Source organism: Talpa occidentalis, unplaced genomic scaffold, assembly GCF_014898055.3.
Source record: "Talpa occidentalis isolate TD23 unplaced genomic scaffold, MPIMG_talOcc4v2.1 talOcc4.4, whole genome shotgun sequence".
Taxonomy (NCBI): Eukaryota; Metazoa; Chordata; class Mammalia; order Eulipotyphla; family Talpidae; genus Talpa; species Talpa occidentalis.
The window spans coordinates 17,637,947-17,656,025 of NW_023604295.1; the positions used below are offsets into that span (position 1 = coordinate 17,637,947).

General features: G+C 37.7%; 1 long non-coding RNA gene across 11 annotated transcripts in view; it reads left to right on the plus strand.

Annotated features, from left to right (window-relative positions):
• Positions 1–3,432: 3,432 nt before the first annotated feature.
• Positions 3,433–18,079, plus strand: part of LOC119257266 (uncharacterized) — a 75,112-nt gene continuing 60,465 nt past the window's right edge. For 9 of the 11 annotated variants that reach the window (XR_008553783.1, XR_008553785.1, XR_008553790.1 and 6 more), the window contains exon 1: positions 3,433–3,652. This is a non-coding gene — a long non-coding RNA (uncharacterized LOC119257266). Of the gene's footprint in view, positions 3,653–5,443; positions 5,522–18,079 lie in introns of all 11 variants that reach the window. The other 2 variants (XR_005127987.2, XR_008553792.1) reach the window with 1 other exon arrangement.

Here is an 18,079-nt window from a genome sequence, read left to right on the forward strand (position 1 = left end):
ACTTGTTATCATTAGGAGGTCTAGCCCAGGTTGCCTTCAGAATATGTAGCTCACTGGTTAAGCAAATTGTACTATTATAACTTAAGTATACAATGAAAATCTATGCAGACATTTTAATGAGATAGATATTTATTGGCATAGGAAGATACTTATATATAATGTCTTAAGTTGGGTTCCCCAAAAACAATCTGGAAAGGAGGCATATATGCTGAGTATTTACTAGGGAGTAAAGAAATGAGAAAGGTAGGATTAGGTAGAGGGAAAATATCACCAACAATATAATTATAATTAAGCCTTAAATGATTTAACATGACATGTTAACCTAGGCTGGTCCCTCAGTATTCTAGCAAAATGTGACAAAGTGGGAAGAGATGATTGATCCCTGCATTATCTACTCATGTGTAGGGTAACTGAACAATTGTCAAAATTTTCTGCCCTCCCGCCATTAGCATTAATGATAGATCCCTGAATCCTACATTCATGCCGGATAGTGGGCACCTGGAGTAGTGTGTGAGCCTGTGTAGGGTAAGGAAAAATGTCAGGCTTTTCTGCCCTCCCGCCATCAGGATAGATGATGGATCCTTGTCCTGAATGCATGCCTGAGGGCGGGCACCTGGAATAGGGTGTGGGCATAGGTAGATGGGATTCACCTGGGCTAAGACTGGACTTTTAAGGGCAGCGTCACAGGGACGCCAGCAGAAGCCAAGAAGCCGAGAACGAACTGATGCCGAGAGAGAAGCAGAGAAGGCCGGAGAGCCCAGATAGAGTGAAGACTTGCTGGGGGCTGGGAGGCCTGCCAGTCTCCCGGCCCCCCAGCACCCCTGCCAGCTGTGTACCTGCTAAATTCCAATAGAAAACCTGGCTCAGTGTCCAGTCCTGCCCTTACAGCATGCATAGGTGGGCACACTTGGGCCGACATACTGGGCTTATAAGGGTGGCATCACAGGGACGCCAGCGGAATGAGAGCAGAACCAGCAGAGAAACAAAGACCATGAGAGAATGCCAGACAGCCCGGAAAAAGTGAAGACTCACTGGGGGCTGGGAAGCCTGGCAGTCTCCCGGCCCCCTGGCTCCCTGCCTGCTGTGTACCTGGCTCCCGCACTACAATAAAAGCCCAAGAAAGCCAACAAGGGCTCCAGGACTGTCTAGCCAGCTACCTGGATCATAGAGAACCTGCTTTGTGCCTTGCTGGTGCTACACCATGGTCTACCTTGGAAGGAAACGTAACCTTGGATGAGAGTATATCGTATAACTAATGCAATTTCCAGTTCAGAGTAGTGTTAAAACTGTCAGCAGATGATTTCCCTAATTTGAGCAAATTCTTCAACCCTGAAGTGCTCTCTGGACAGAGAACCACAGTATCCACTACAGCCTCCCTGCCACCACTGCATTGTTCAGATTTTTTCTTGTGGTAAGTTCACCTGCTTTGCAATCACTTCCAAAGGGATCCCGCTGCAATCTTCATTTGCCCTACATGAAGGGTAACAGGTCAACCAGTCTTAGGAGGCCCAACTTGCATGCTTTAGAGAGATTGCAGAGACTCTAAGCCACAGAGGCACAGCCAGAGAATGCCACTGCTTGGCGCCCATGCTAGAGGGATCAGGAGATTGAGGTTGGTGGAGGGGAAAGTGAAGAAGAGTAGAGACTGGAAGGAAGGAGTTAGTAAGGTGGTAAGGTCAGGGTACGAAGTATATCACAGGCAGGGAAAAGAGTAAGGGGTTGTCTGGGGGTTGAGAACTGCTGAAGAAGGGGTGGAGAAAAGCGTGATTGGTAAAGCAAAGACTCTGTAAAAAGCTCTGGATTATAAATAGTTATTTTGGTGTATTTGAAAACATTTTATTTTTCTCCATCACTCACATTGTGCTTTAGCTGGATACAACAGTTTAAGTGTATTCACTCAGCACATTTAAGATTTCCTTTTATCCTTCATGTTCTAAGTCTCATTACAATGTTCTTAGTTGGGGATTTATTTTTATTTATAATTTTATTACCAAGAGTGAACTTTCAATCTCAGGACTTATGCATTTCTTTTACTCTGGAGACTTCTCAGGTATTACTTTTATGCTAAGCACCTTATTTTCATTCTCTTTTTGGTCCTCATGTTATATGCATGTAACCACTCTTTGTATATTTAAACTCTTTGTCTCTCTGTGTTGAATTTGGGGTGAATTCCTCAGTTTGATTTTCCCAGTGACCAGTACTTCCTTTACTAAGTCATCAGAGTTCAGTCCATCTAGTATTTTTAAAATTCCAAGGACTAACTTTCCATTTGCAAGAGATCTATCTGGTTATTTTGAAAATTCATCTGTTCTTATTTCATTTTTTTTCCTGCTTTTCTTCCATAATGGTGAGCTCTTTTTATTAATGTTATTTTCTAATTTATCTCTTTGATCTTCTTGCTTAAACCAATTTATTACATTGTTCATTAAAATGAATTTCTTTATGGAGTGAATTCATGTTCTCATTTCATAATTTATTGACAATATTTTTTTTGGATCAGATTTCATGGATCTTGGGGTTTTGATTTGCTAGATTATTGTGAATTGAAATGCTTTTGTTATTTATCCTTTGATCTGCTTTTTTCTTCACTCCCTGTGTCTATTCCTCTATATCTATAGGTTTTGTGGTTGTCTCTTTACTTGCTCCCCTGAAATTCTATCTCAGAAACAAGTGCTATGAAGGCAGTTCAGGGATTTTGACCCTGGCTGTTTACATGCAATTGAGGGGGAATCAGGGAACCCAAGCTCTTAAGAGATGCATTCTCCATAAGGGATCCAATTACCTGCATGCACAAAGGACTATTATAGTGAATTTTTTTTTTAAATAGAATTAGTGTATATAGGGAGAATTTCAAATAATGGTTTCCCAATAAAACTAAAAAATTGCCCATCTCCTTATGGGCATATGCCCAGCCAAATAGGTTCAGCCCAAAGTAGGGCTGCTGAGACCTGAAAACTTGCCACAAGTTTAAGGCACCTTCTGGCAAGGAACCACAAGAAAGGGGTTAAGCAGAGCCCAGATGCTGGGATACAATCTACATAAAACACATAATCCAACATGAATTCAACATAACAACTGCCATTGTCTCTGTGAAGGACCAGGAGCGGCTTCCCCATGTGTCTCTCATGTCCGTGTCTTTTTTCGAAGTATCTCTTCACATATGTCCCTATATGCCTCTCTTCCACCTGTCTCTACCCACCCCCATTCTGCCTCCCTTTATATAGCTATCTCGCTCCTTTCCAGCTGCCTCCACCCCACTCAAGAAGTCCTGTTTTTGGCATGCTAGGACTTATACTTTATTCTGTTCATATAAGTGATAGCAGTGAAAATGGTCTCCATTCAATCTCCTTCCTCTTTCATGGAGATGCGTCTATAGTATGGTGACATCAGAGACATCTAAGTTCCAGTTTCCAGGCCAACATATGACTTGTTTCTTCTGGATGCAAAGCTGGCTCTGTGTTCCCTCATCTCCCTAGGTACATCTCTCCTAACTCATTGCTCAGGCAGCCTAATTCAGGTCCCTTGTCTCAAGCGGAATAGACTCCTGGTCATACTGCCATTACCACCTCAATCTGGACTGGGACACCAGCAGGTCCGTTCCTTCAACCCAACTCACTCTTTGATATTCTGATGCTTTTTCTCATCTATGAAGGTAGTAATTTCCCCCCTCCCCTTGAATTCAGCAGTGTTAGTTCTTCTTTGTAGTTTATTTTTTCCATGTGTTTGAGGGAAAAACAGCAAAGTCAAAGTGTGACCCTCCTGTCCCATCTTATTTTATTGTAAACTCTAGCAGCTGCTGTTAAAAATCTACTTTGTCATGCTTTCACTTTTCTGTGACTTAAAAGCAACCATTAATATCTAGGCCACTAATTGATGGGAATTTTATAATTAGCAAAGTTAGAATGATTTACAGATAATAAAAATAATAGGGCATGAGTTTCCCAATACTCAAACTGTTCTCACTGAATCAAGAGCTCTGTCACTGAAATTGATTTATAAATTCAGATTTGTGTTCTTTCAAGACCTCAAACCCAGAAAAACTTAGTATATTTACTCAAGTTTTTTTTTTTTTTTTTTTAATGAATGACATAGAATTTTAGAGCTTAAAGGCACACGTTTTAGGTCCCTCCACTTCTGAATCTGGAAGAGGAGTCTTAGAGTATTGAAAGGTCTTGTTCAATATTACATGACATATTGCTAGCAAAGCTAGAGCTTGAATAAATGGGTTCTTCTAGCCTGTTTTTCTCCAACAAATTTGTCTGTAGCATATATCAGAAGTGAAAGAACTAGGATGCTTGAGAAATGATTTTTAGTGCAATGCTTAATTATTTATAAAGTGGAGACATTTCGCAAAACAAATCTCATCCAGGTTTCTTAAGGTCACAATTTCAATCTACTGTGTGTTTTTCAAATGCAAATATGTGCATACCAGCACTTTTTGTTCCAGAAAGAAAGCAGAGGTGGTCAGAATGCTTCTTATTCTGTCTCTTACATGGCTATGTCCTATTAGATGTTTAATTGAGATAAATATAACAGAGTAAGAAACAAAATATAATAGAATAAGAGAGGAAAATAGAAGTATTATATATTTCAGGGTCTGTAGTTACAAATATGGATGGTTAAGCACATAAGGAATATATTGTAAGGGTTTTGTGTAGCTCACAAAATTGTGAAGGAAAATCAGGTCTGAAGATAAACTTCCAGAAACAGGACCCTCAACTTTAGAACTTTCCTGCTGACAAAACTACTAAGACTGCAAAAACTGAGCTCTCATGAGAGTTGAACTAGATGCTTATAGGAAGTTGTCTTTATTAAAACTGTCATTGCCACCAGTAGCAATGCCATTTCTGGGATGAAAGAGTTCCTTGACCTAATTCCACCATGGACAGATGGAAGCTTCCCCAGGCCAACAATAAATGCTTGGACACCTACAGCATCTTTCAGAATTCAATTCAATCTGACTCAGTTTTGATACTACCTGGAATAGTATTAGATTCCTTGGGTTAAGGGCTTAGTCTCAGACTACCCTCCACTTTATACCCTAGTTGCAAGCTCAGTTAGGTTTGCTAACTGTTCTTCTGACTGACTCTAAATCAGAGGTTCCCAGGACACTCTGCAGGTTTGATTAATTTGTTAGAATGACTTGCAGAATATAGGGAAGCCAATTCACTCACTAGATCTACAGATATATGACGAAGGTATTAATCAGGAACAGCCATTTTAGATAGAGGCATAGAGCAATGTCTGGAAAAGGGTGTGGAGTTTTCATGCCCTCTCCAGGAGTGTCATTCTCCCCAAATCTCCATATGTTTTCCCACACCCCCATAGTCCCCCAAATCCTGTTCTCTCAGTTTTTACAGTGACTTTGTTACATAAGCATGACTGAATAACTCAATTTCCATCAGTGATTGATTTAACCTTCAGTCCTTTGCCTTCCCCAAAGTTTGAGGCCAGGGGAGACACAGAAAGATTCAACTCTCTTAACTACTTGGCTGATTCCCCTGCCAATCCACTGACATGGGTAGGTGCTTCCCAAAGGTAATTTATTAATGTAACAAGGGACATGTTTATCACGTTCACAACAAGAAATTCTCAAGTTTTTTGGGAGCTGTAAGCAAGGAGCTGTTGAAGACAAAATGTATATGCTGTGAATGTGTAGTATAATGGTCATGCTCTAGCTGTGGAGCTCAAGCTGCAACCCCTACTGAAAGTCAGTCACCTCTCACCACCCCCTGCAGCCAAGTGGATTCTTGAAGAAGCTTCCTTCTTCAAGCTGGAATCTGGTGTGCTTGGATATGTCCAATTGATGTGCTCTGTCTTATGCATTAATAAGCCAGCTATAAATGAGGGGTTAGAGAAGCAAGTTTTATGTCTTCTGTCTCAGACAGGGCTCTGAACATGGAAACTTCCCCAAATATAACAACAATGTTCAGGTACCTGGCAAGTGGAAAGTTTGCCAATATTTTCTACATTTAATAAATTAATATTGGCAAACAAACAAGAAGTCGAAGTTCCCGAGGAGGTACATGTGGGGAAAGACCATTCATTATGTTAATATCCCATTGGCCCTTCTAAAGCATTCTTCATCCTTCTCACCCTGCACTGTCTCCCCAGAGGGTGACCTATAGGGTCAGCATCAACCAGTTTCTTTGCCCCCTGTCTCCAGTTGGATTTGGCTGGTGGGAGTGTGGTCAGGAGATGGGGAGGTAGCATAATGTTGATGTTTGAGCATTTATTCCCCCAGTTCCATCCTGACTGGATAGCAGGTTGTTTCTTTCTTGAAGGCACCCAATGGGTGGCCCTTGCCATTCCCTGTGGTCCTGGCTGCTTCTCCTTTCTCCTGTTGCTTCAGGCCTATTGCTTCTCATTATTAACTAGTTCTTTATCTCTTGTGGCTTCCCTTACTCTTCACCACACCTTATACATAGCTTCAGGTAAATTCTCTTCTATTTGTATACACTGTCATTTCCTCACCTGGATCCTGAGGTACAATTAGGTCCATCCCCACTGTGACAAATGTCCAGATCTTACTTTCTCATCTCACCAATCAAGGTGCTAGAATGCATTTTCTTCTCAAACTAAAATCAAACTGATTAATTGAATTAAAAAAGACATTATTTTAAAATATGATAGTAGAAGGAATAAGTCATTAACATTTCAAAATGTATTTTCTATAGTCATAGAAAATTTCTTTTTGGTCTTAGCCTTGTGTCATATAAAGCTCTTAAAAAAATCCTGAATTTGGCACTCCATGGGGAGGAAAACCAGGTCATATATATCTTTATGAAAGTGTATTGGCTGGTTCTGAGGCAAGCCACAGAACCACAGATAGATTTAAGGAGGAGTCAGAGAGACAACTCAAAGTGCTCTACCCTGATCTCATTTTTCCCACTATTCCAATGAATATATTGCTTCCTTCAAACTCAGAGAGGCTGAAATTAGTGCTCTGAGTAGATTATTTATTTATTTTTTTACACAGAGAAAAAACTGTATGTGACTGAATGCTCAGAAAACCCTAAAATGGGTTGCCTTTAAATAGCTGTTTTCCCCAGTTGTTTCTAATTGATGGATAATTTCCTCTCACCCTCTAGCAGATGTCTTAGCCATTTCTGCCATTTGTAACGTAAAATCCTCTGCACACAAAACCTTTACTAGTGAGACACAGGATACAATCATTGAAATTGTCACTGCACTCTGCTTTAAAAAAAAAAAAATCCAGGAAGGCCTTCCCTGGTGGCGCAGGCAGTTGAGCACAGCATTCTGAAGTTGTCCGCAGCCTCTGCAGCACGGGTTCCATCCTGGCCAGCCAGCGAGGGTCTCACATGGCGAGGCAGACCTCTCCTGTCATGCCTGCTGCTCCCCTCAGCAGTGTATTTCGTTAGTCTGCCTGTTCTGTTCCCTGCTCTATCTCTGGCGAATCCTCTCACCCTCCCATGCATCTGGCCTATACCCTGGTTCTTGTATAAATAAATAAAATCTTAAAAAAAAAATCTAGGAAAGCAAGGTCATATCAAGGGAAAAAATAAAAAGAATCAATTGGCAGTATAGGTTTAACCTCCTGCCCAGAATGAATCCTTGAAATTATATACATGATCTCACTGATCTTCAGAGTGAAGGATGCAGGAACTGCATTATCTTCAGCCTTAAACTTTGTGTTTCTGTGTTCAATGTTTACTAAATGACTTTTATATGTCTAATTCTTCAAGTTATATGGGGAATGAAGACATGTGATTTATGGTGCTTGCCTTTAATGAGCTAATAATATAATAGAAACAATAATGACCATTATTCACATCATGTTAAATGGTTGATTGTGTGGTATTCAGTGGAAATAAGTTCAGAGAAATCAGTATGTTCCTGTGTAGTACTGTAGGGTAAATAGAAGCTATCAGGTTTTTTCTGTCCTCCTGTCATCAGCAACTATGATCGACACCTGTGGTCTTATAAGCGTGCCTGGTGGGCACCTGGAGTGTAGTGTGGGAATGGGAGAGTGGGCACTCCTGAGCCTGGAGACTGAGCATATAAGGGCAGCAGCAGAGGCCCATGTGGGGCAGTATAGTGGAGAGCAGTAGAGGCCAGCAGAGAGAACGGAAAGAGTAAAGATTTGTGAGGGCTAGGAGGCCTGCCAGCCTTCTGGACCCCCAGGCCCCCTGCCTGCCCTGTACCTGGTTGCTGCATAACATGTTGGCTTAGAAAGATCATTAGAAACCTGAAAAAGCCCCTGAGGGCGCCAGGACTCTCCTTTACCATCTGCCCCATCCATAGAGAACCTGCTCTGTGCCTTCCTAGCACATCAAATACGTATCTCAGTGTTTCTAACTGATCAACCAGTTTAGGCCAGTTAATCTTGGTGAGTAACCCAGTTGACAACTGTGACCATCTTTCTCCTACCAAGATTTTTGTTAATATGGCTTGAAATTGTGTTCCATTTTTAGCATCCACATTACACCTACTTCTAGAATGTAATCTTTAAGATTATTTCCCATGTTTCTCTTCACTCCTGAAAATAGTTCATTTTACGGAGTATTGCACTTTTTTTCTGAAATTTGAAATTTGTTTTCCTTATTTCATAATATATTAAGAGACCCTCCCCTATTAACATGAAAAATATAACTCATCTTCTTAACCAATATCCTGCATTCCATTGTCAGACTATGTCTATTGTATGTGACTCTTTGGGTACATGTGAGTATTTCTCTAGGCTAGACACCTGGAAGTGTAATTGCTGCTTGCAAACATATGTGCATTCAAAACCTTGATAACAAATGCCAAAATTGTCCTCCAAAAAGGCCCACACTTTCAGTAATATTAATTGGGGCTAATTGCTTCAATTTTTACAATTCTGAATTGCTTCAATGTCTAATGAATTTGAACATCTTATATTTCCTCTTGTAAGAATTGCTTATTTTTATTCTTTTCATAACATTCTACTGTGCCTTCTATTGTCTTCATATGCACTACTAACAACTAAAAAAGTATTCAGTGACATGAGGATGTGTACAGAGCTACGAGTTAGAGTTTTAAATGTCTTTCTCTATCAGGGACATGGCTCCACCAACAGACAGTTTTCCCACAGTGGGGGTGAGGGATGTTTTTGCAGGAGCTTCGGGGTTTACTTATGACTTTGTAGGAGGAGAAGGGTTAAAGGGAGTTGTCAAAGGACTAGAAGAACACGTGGCTCCTCTCTGTGGTTGGGGGCTCGTGGAGAGTGTACAATCCATTATAAACCCAAATGCTCATGTAACCAGAATCCTCTAATTTTAGTACTTAAACTACTTGATCTGGCTGACACCCCATCACAATAGGTTCCCCTCTTTAAAAACTACGTATTTGGTGTTTATAATCTCACTTCTTCCTTCCTCTGTTCTGCTTACCTAATTTGTTGTTCCCTTTCTTCTGCACTTCACATTAAGCCCATTAATTTCCCTCTGTAAAAAGATAATATATTTCTGCAAAGGAATACCTCTGCAAAGGAAATGCTAAGGCAAAACAGGGGAGAAGGAAAATGAGGGCCCATGATTGACTTTCAAGGCAGAGAAGTATGCAAAACTTTTTAATTTAACCTAACATACGTCATTGTGGTTTCAAAGCTCATAACAATAGTTAGACACCTTGCCAACATTCTTGCAAAGAAGGAAAGTAAATTGTTGAAACAGGAATTGATTTTAATCAATTATCCAGTCTATTTGCTTCATTTTATATATGAGAAAAGAAATGTAGAAACATTTACTAAATTTCCTGTAGCAACACTGTCCGACAAGGAAAGAATTTTGTAATCTGAGGCATAAATTAGGATTGAGATCTGTATAGAAACTGGTAAGGTCAGACTGTCACAGTGACCTTTGGTCAGATACATAGGCCACTGAGGCAAAAACAGTGTCATGCACCTTCTCCCCTTAAAGAAGGTACAGGCAAATTATCTAAGGGACTTTTCCAAAATACATGAACAACATGGGTGTGGAGTTATATGCAGATTTTTAAAAATAAGTACAGTGGACCTTCTTATCCATGGACTTTGCTATCAGGGATTCACTCAGTCATGGATATTGGTTGATTAAATCTGCACATTCAGACTATACAGACACAGAGGGCAGCTATAAGAAACTAAAGTGTCCGTGAGTTTTGATATCTGTGGGGAACCTGATATCAAGGGATGACTGGTAGCAAGGGATGACTGGTAGTAAAGGTTTGGGGGAGTCAAAAGTTATATTTAGATTTTTCTTTTCCCAGAGGTTGGCTTCTCTTTACCTCTGCATTGTTCAAGGGCCAACTATCCACATTATTTGCTCATAGTTGAGCTCTATTCTTTTCCGATAATGTTTCTCAATTCTGGCTGTAGGGTAGACTTACCAGAAAGTTGTGAAATAACACCTAGGGCCAGCCCTCATCCCACACAAATTAAATCAAATTCCCTAAATAGAAGATGTAGATATTAGTATTTCACATCAAAGAGATTCTCATGGGCAACCAGATTTGAGAATTTGAGAATGACTTTCTAGAGCAATATGTCAAATTGTCCCCTTCTCAGTGAAAACCTCGACCATTTTGGGTCATCATTAGTCACTGAGGAAAGCTGAGCATAAAAATCTGAGCATATCACTTTTGTTCTTTAAGGATGAGGCAAAGAGTTGACTTAGAGCTAACATACCATTAAAAACACAATGTGCCTTACTATCTCAAGTACTACAACAGCAGTATTGAATAATTGTAACTACTACATTTTTCAGAAATAGGCTAAGTATGTAAACATTTGTATTTTTGTGAGAAAGTGGTCGGTTTGCAAGTAAGTAATAATTTTAATTTTGTGAAGTTATTATAACATTGTTATTGAAATTCACTTAATTTAAAAATTACAGTGATTTCAAAGCATAATCGTGACCACGGTAGTTATGCTAGTTTTAAATGTACAGAAAACATGATGGCAACAATTTAAAATTACAAAGTTCATATAAAAGTAAGATTGTTTAAAATTTACCTCTTCATATTAGGTTGGAAGCAGCAGATGTACAACTAGGTGCTAATAACTGTTGAGATAGTTTGCTTAAATGAGTTTTGTCATCATTGTAAATATTTTCTAAGCCCTAAACTTGGAAAATATATTTCAGAAACTCAGGAATAGAAAATTATCATAAAATAAAAATTATGTATTTTGTATGTTATTTTCTGTTGCCTAGTTTTATTTTTTTTCAAAGATTTATTTTATTTATTTATGCATACAAACTGGAGTGTAAGCCAGAGGTGGGATTCACCAGAGACACAGTGGAGAGCAGAACAGGCAGATTGATTGAAAAACACTGCTGAGGGGAGCAGCGGGCAAGACTGGAGAGGTCTGCTGTGCAATGTGGGTCTGCAACCTGCCCGGGAATCGAACTCCTGCTGCAGTGGCTGCCAATGGTTTCATAATGCTGAGACTTAACCCCTTGTGCCACCAGGGAGGCCCCCCTGTTTCCTAGTTTTAAAGTAGGATAGGTACTGCTTCCTTTTTGGCCACCCCTTCTATATCATTGTTTCAAAATGGAGATAACTTGGAGACAGTTCTGATTCTCATTGAGTTTGGGATCAGGAAATGGTGCTGACCTCTTGTAGGTAGAAGTCAGATGTGCTGTGAATATATTACAAGGCGTCAACCTCCCACACAAAAGAATGATTTGGCCCAAAATGTCAATAGAGTTGAAACTTAATTGTTTTAAATCAACTCATCAGAAGCATCGTATTTTCTTTAAGATGCCAATAATTATTGATATTTTAATCAATAAAGTAAATCAATATTTCTAAATGTCAGAAGGGATCAACTTGAATCTCTAAAATAATATCTGTATTTTCATATGAAACAAATAGAAATACATCAAATATCTTCTAGAATGTTCACAGCTTGTTATTGTCACAAGTCATATGTGATTTCTCTTCACTGGTAGAAAAGAACAGGAGAATACATGTGACAGTTATTATGAATAGACTCGTTCAACAAACACTCCAACCCCCTTTTAGCATATGAAACAAGCAAAAATAAATCACAAATTACATTTTTAGATAAGATTTACTGTCTAACAGTAAATATATATGCATATAAATATATATGCACATATACATATGTATATATATTTCAAGATGTGATTTATATAAATAGTTATAGGTGTAGCTTATAGAATTTAATCAGATGAATTAGTAATTTGGATGAATGAATTAGTAATCAAAATTTTGATTTCACACTAAATTATGCACCTAAGGAATCAGTAACAGAAATTCATTTTACTGGTGCAGATGCTGGGAAAATGTTGTAGCAACAGCTTCCTGAGTTCACATGCAATTTCCTGCTTTTATCACTTCACAAAACATCTAAGCTTCTACTCATCTTCTTTTTTTTCTGAATCCTTCTAGTCCCCAGGATTTTTCCTGCTCTTTTTAGCACTCTTGAACTGTAGGGTTTCATTTTTTCTACATCCTTGACAACACTTGTTGTTTCTAGTTTTTTTGATATAGGTAATTCTCATAAGTATGAGGTGGTATCTGCAATGATGATGATGGGCATTTTTTCCTTATGATGGAGGATTATGGATGCTTTAGTGGTAGATGTGATATGGCAACATACTATCTAAAGGAGTGTGAGCCTATATCTGTAAATCAGACTGCAATGGTGCCAATACCAATGTAACTAGTGTTACCTCAATTATATATATATTTGTATGTATGTGTGTATATATACATATATAATTAAAAAAGAAATAGCTAATTTCAACAAAAGACGAAATTCCCACTTAAGTTTAAAAGAAAATTCAAATATGTAATTATAACTACATGAGAACAGTAATTTTAGAGGACCTACCTATTTTTTCTTCAACAAAGTTTTTAATGTTTAATTTAGCTATGCAGAATAAAAAAATGAGAAAACAGATCTAAATAAAAAAGTTAGTAAATTTTGAAATAATAAAAAACTAAAAGAATGTCATTTTCAGGGACAGTTGAATTTTGTTGATATTAAGCTTATGGTAAATTTCTATTTCTATTTGGCTTTCACAAATGGAATTTAGAATGGAGTTCACCCACATGAAGCTCACAGTTGAATTTCTTGAATTATTTTCCTTTTTCTCCTCCAATATTCATTTTTGAATTATTTTCTAGAATTCATTACATTCAGGTATTCAACAATCCTTTTTATTACCCCCCCCCTTTTTTTTTATTTCTGTAGCATTTAAGTAAAGGGGCAGGGATATAGTAGAAACTCAACAAAATCATGCTAACTGACAATGAAAAGCACTTTCCAATTCATACCTACTCTTATGAATACTACCTTTCCTTATAATCGACAACAAACTCAATCTCTAAACAAACCAAGAAGGAAAGTTTTCTCAAAATTTCTATGGTTTTTAATTAAGCAGTCTTCATAGTTTTTAATGTAACAAAACGTTTAAAAGAGAATGTAGATGGAGATAAAGCAGGAATAGAAACCAGATGTCAACATGTAAGAAACAGTGAAAAGAAAACATATGCTTTGGATATAAAGTCTTTCAAATAATGTTGTCAGCAAATAATTCTAGTCTTTCAAAAAATTTGTCAGCAAATAATTCTATCAACAGGAAAAAGGTAGCTATTGGAAGCCACAGGTAAAATGACATTTGTTTTCAAAAAAATAGAGTGGAAGGAATAGTGCTGAACTTATACTACAGAGTTAGCAATCAACAGCATAGACACAGAATTTGAAAATGTGTAAATAGTAGAATGATTTGAAAAGAGCACACTGAGAAAAGCAGAAAGCCAGGTCTTGGGAATGGGGGAAAAGCTCCATTCAAGTGATAGAAGAAAAACAGAGATATATGGGGAACCAAGATGATTTAAATGCCTCTGAGGTCAGAAAATTCTGGCATGCATGTCATCAGAGAAAACAGAATGATTTGAGAGTTGTGGTCAGCTATAATTCTCAGGTTTAGACAATAGTTGAACAGCCTCCCACTTCTAGTTCTGTATTCCTTTTCAACTTAGAATCACATACAGGGACCTGTGTTCATACACTATGTGCCTTGATGGTTCTTTTGCTCATCCAGAGTTCTTTATTTCATCTCTTTATGCTTCTGAGTCAATTTCCAGTCAAGGAGGGGCCCCTGAGCACAGATAATGCTGTAGCATGGTACTTTAGAAGTCTGGCCAAGATCAGGATAGAGCTCAGACTGCAGAAATCTAAACTAATCATATGAGAGGGAACAGAGAAAGAAGTAACTTAGGTCAAGTCATAATCTGCTCAACTGAGTCACTGTTTGGAAGGGGCCATGCACAGAAAATTAAGAATCTAGGCAAACAAAAGGTGAAATGATTAACATAACTCAGTCATATAACTTCTCAACTATCTTCCTTTCTTCCTTATACTCCATAAAAATCAAAAATTTCTCATATTCTGTTTGTCCCAGACAGCACTGGATTTCTATTTAATAGTTGCTTTTGGTTATTATGGGTTGAATTTTGCCCTACCCCTCATGCCCACCTTGATTCATCTGTTAAAGTGCTAACCCCCAATATCATACAATGGGAACTTAGTTGAAAGTTGGGTCATCACAGAAGAAATTAGTTAAGTTAGGATGAGGTCATATTAGAATAAGGTAGGTCCTTAATCAACATGGCTGCTGTCTTTATTAATAAGAAAATAATTATAACAATAAAAATTAAAAGCCAGGTAACATGTTTGAGGTGGGGAGCTAATGAGAGACTCAGTGAAAAAAGAATTGTTTCATAAAGTATACCTTGGGTTTGCAGCATGGATATGCAGGGTTGCTAAAAGTCCAGACTGACCTGATTCCCTACTGTGTCTCTTGCTCCAAAATTATCTATTCAACCTTGCTTTTCCCCAATTATCCCAGCTTTATATTAGAAAACAACAACAACATAGGATTATCTGATTAAAATTTATGATGGACTTATCTTCACTAAGGAGCCTAAGGAGTAATTTGTAAGTTTAAAGAGAATGTTTTCTCCAAATCCAAATGAATATCTCTAATTAGCAGAATTTGTTGGAGGAAGTGAGCAAAACCCTGGTCTGAATGTTAGTAAATTGGATCAGTTAACTTGTGGATTCAATTTAAATAAGTTTGGAATGAAAATCTGTATTTTATTAGGGTAATCTGTTCTAATTTTGATTGTCTTCCACTTTAGTGCTCAGTAAAGTTATATTCAAGTTTTAACTTTTCTTTTTTATGCAAAGAGCTGATTGGGAATGGAGTTTTTATCCATTTCTGGGTCCTGCATCAAGGAGACAACTGTGTACCCCTGGGGTCTGCAGTAAAGGCAAAAGAAAAGCAAGTGGGGTGTATAAAACCAGGCAGAGGAAGTCATTCATTTACCCATGCTTTTATGCATATGATTACCTCTGTCTTAGTCTATCTACACTGCTATAACAGAAAACCATAGATGAAGTGACTTATAAGCAACAGAAATGTATTTCTTGAAGTTCTGGAGCCTGGGAAGTCTTACATCAAGGCATCAGTGGATTCATTGTCCAGTGAGGACATCCTTCCTGGTTCATAGATGATGTCTATTCACATGATGGAAAATGGCAAAGGATCTCTGGGGTCTCTTATAAGGACACATATTCCATTCATGATGGCTCAACCCTCATTACTAATCAGATCCCCACTTCATTGGGATTTAGGTTTCAACATATAAATTTGGGGGGGGGTGCACAAACATTCTATAGCAATCTTCCACATGGGTGTTTCTCTTTTCTTCACAGAGTTCTTGTGTATTTATTTCTAAAACTTGGCCCTCTGTAGTATTATTTTAGGAACCTGGCTTCATGGTCTTTCTAAAATAGAATCTCCAAGATCAGGAATCAAAATCTGCATATTAAGCTCTTCCATGATGCTCAAACTGCCAACAAGTATGCTCTCTGTGGTACAGTGAAACAAAGCTCTAATTTAGTCTGGTTTGGTTTTACATGTCCATCAAACTCTAGAGAGTTGGGAAGATTCCACTTCAAGAAATAAGACTTCAGTTATTTTGTCAGAGCTAGGAATTTCCTAAACAAAAAATAACTCCCCAACTGTTTTATCACTGATGGAAAAATTTCAAACAGTTGGTTTTTTTCCTTCTGAATTAATTTTCCCATGGTTCTTTCAAATGATAAAGAAAAGGGAACGTTAGTTCAAACAACTTGTAGCTTAGTTCAGTACTTGGTATCTGCCATGACATATCAGACATAGGAACTTGAGACTTCAGCGCTGGTAAATAGTGGATGCTCACCAAATGTTTGTATGCTGACTGATCAGAAAAAAGGAACACTCTAAGGAGGAACTGAAGACAAAATTGAATTATACAGTCACTAAAAGCAACCAATCTATAATTTGGTTCTGACCTTCACAGAAATGTTTCAATGTGTTACCTATTAGTAGCTTTCTGACATATAATTCCACTTATTTTAAAGCAAGCATATGGGTTTTAATTTTTGCACAGCGGAATACAGTCATCTTGAGTGTAAATTGTGAGACAAATACATAGACCTATGTTACCCACCACCTATCGTGTTACATAGAACATTTTCATCACCACCGAAATTTTATTCCTTCCTCTTCTCAATCAGTTAATCCCTCAAAGATAATTATTGTCTGATTTCTATCATGTGTTAGTCTTGTCTGTTGTAGAAATTTATATAAATGGAGTATTTGTTGAAATCATCCAAGTATTTGAGTATGTAAGTAGTTCATTCTTTTTTTTATTATTGAGTAGTATTCCATTGTATGGTTGTACAATTGTTTATCCATCTTACTGTTGATGAACATCTGTATTGGTTCCATCTGTGAGCTGTTATGATTAAAGCTGTTTTTACCATTCTTCTAGGGATCTTTTTTGATATGTTTTCATTTGTTTGGTTAAATACCAAAGAATGAAATTGCTAAATCAAAGGATAGATACTTTTTTAAAAAAGAAGATTTTATTTATTTATGCCTACAAGAACTGGGGTGCAGGCCAGAGGGGCGGGGTGTGGTGTGGGGAGAGAGGATTCACCAGAGACAGAGTGGAGAGCAGAACAGGTGGATCTACTGAAATACACTTCTGAGCGGAGCAGCGGGTGAGACAGGAGAGGTCTACTGCACTGTGTGGGTTATCTCCCTGGCTGGTGACCCTCTGGCTGCAGTGGCTGGTGATTGCTTGACAGTGCTGAGACTTAACCCTTTGCGCTACCAGGAGGCCTGATACGTTTTTAACTTCAGAAGAAATAGCCAAATAGATTTCCACTAGCAATCTATGAGAATTTTGGTTGCTCCAAAAAGCCAGTATGTCTCAAGTTGTCAAACAATTTAACTATAATCATTCTAGTTTGTGTGAAGTGATGTTTCGCTGTGGTTTGAATTTGCATTTTTTTGTTGACTAGTGATACACAGCACTATTTGACATGCTTATTTGCCTTGTGTTTATCTTCCTTATCCTTGTGAGGTATTTATCCCAATTTTATGCTCATTTAAAAATTTTTGGTTCTTTTATTGTTATTACTGACATATAAGAGGTCTTTGTATATTCTGAGTACAATTCCTTTGCCAGATACAAGTCTTCTGAATTTTTTTTCCCAGGCTGTAGCTTGCCTTTTCACTTTTTTATTTTTTTTTTTTAATTTTTTATTTTTTTTATTTTTTTTATAATGTTACATCTTTAAATGAAAATATTGAGCTTGCTTTTGCAAAATACACACACACACACACACACACACACGCACACCCCTGATGTACACTTCAAAACTGCCAAATGTAATTCCTGATCAAAATCTTCAATATAATATACCTTGTGGTTACCTGGGTCAGAAACTATATATTTACACAAGTGATGATGGTAAATAGCAGATTACAATTTTTTTTCTGCATTGAATGAAAACTGCTTTCTTGTCCTTTATCTAATAATTTGATCCTTGATCTTTGAATATCTTACTTCATAGGTTTACCATTTTTAAAATATAATAACTCCTTGACAAATGCAACATTAAAGTGTTCTGTGATAAGGAATGGATTTTGAATCCTTTCTGTACACAGAAGCTATTTTAGTTTTGATGGAGTCCATTTTTTTTCTTTTTGTGGTTTATGCATTTTGTGTTTTAAGAAACTGAAAT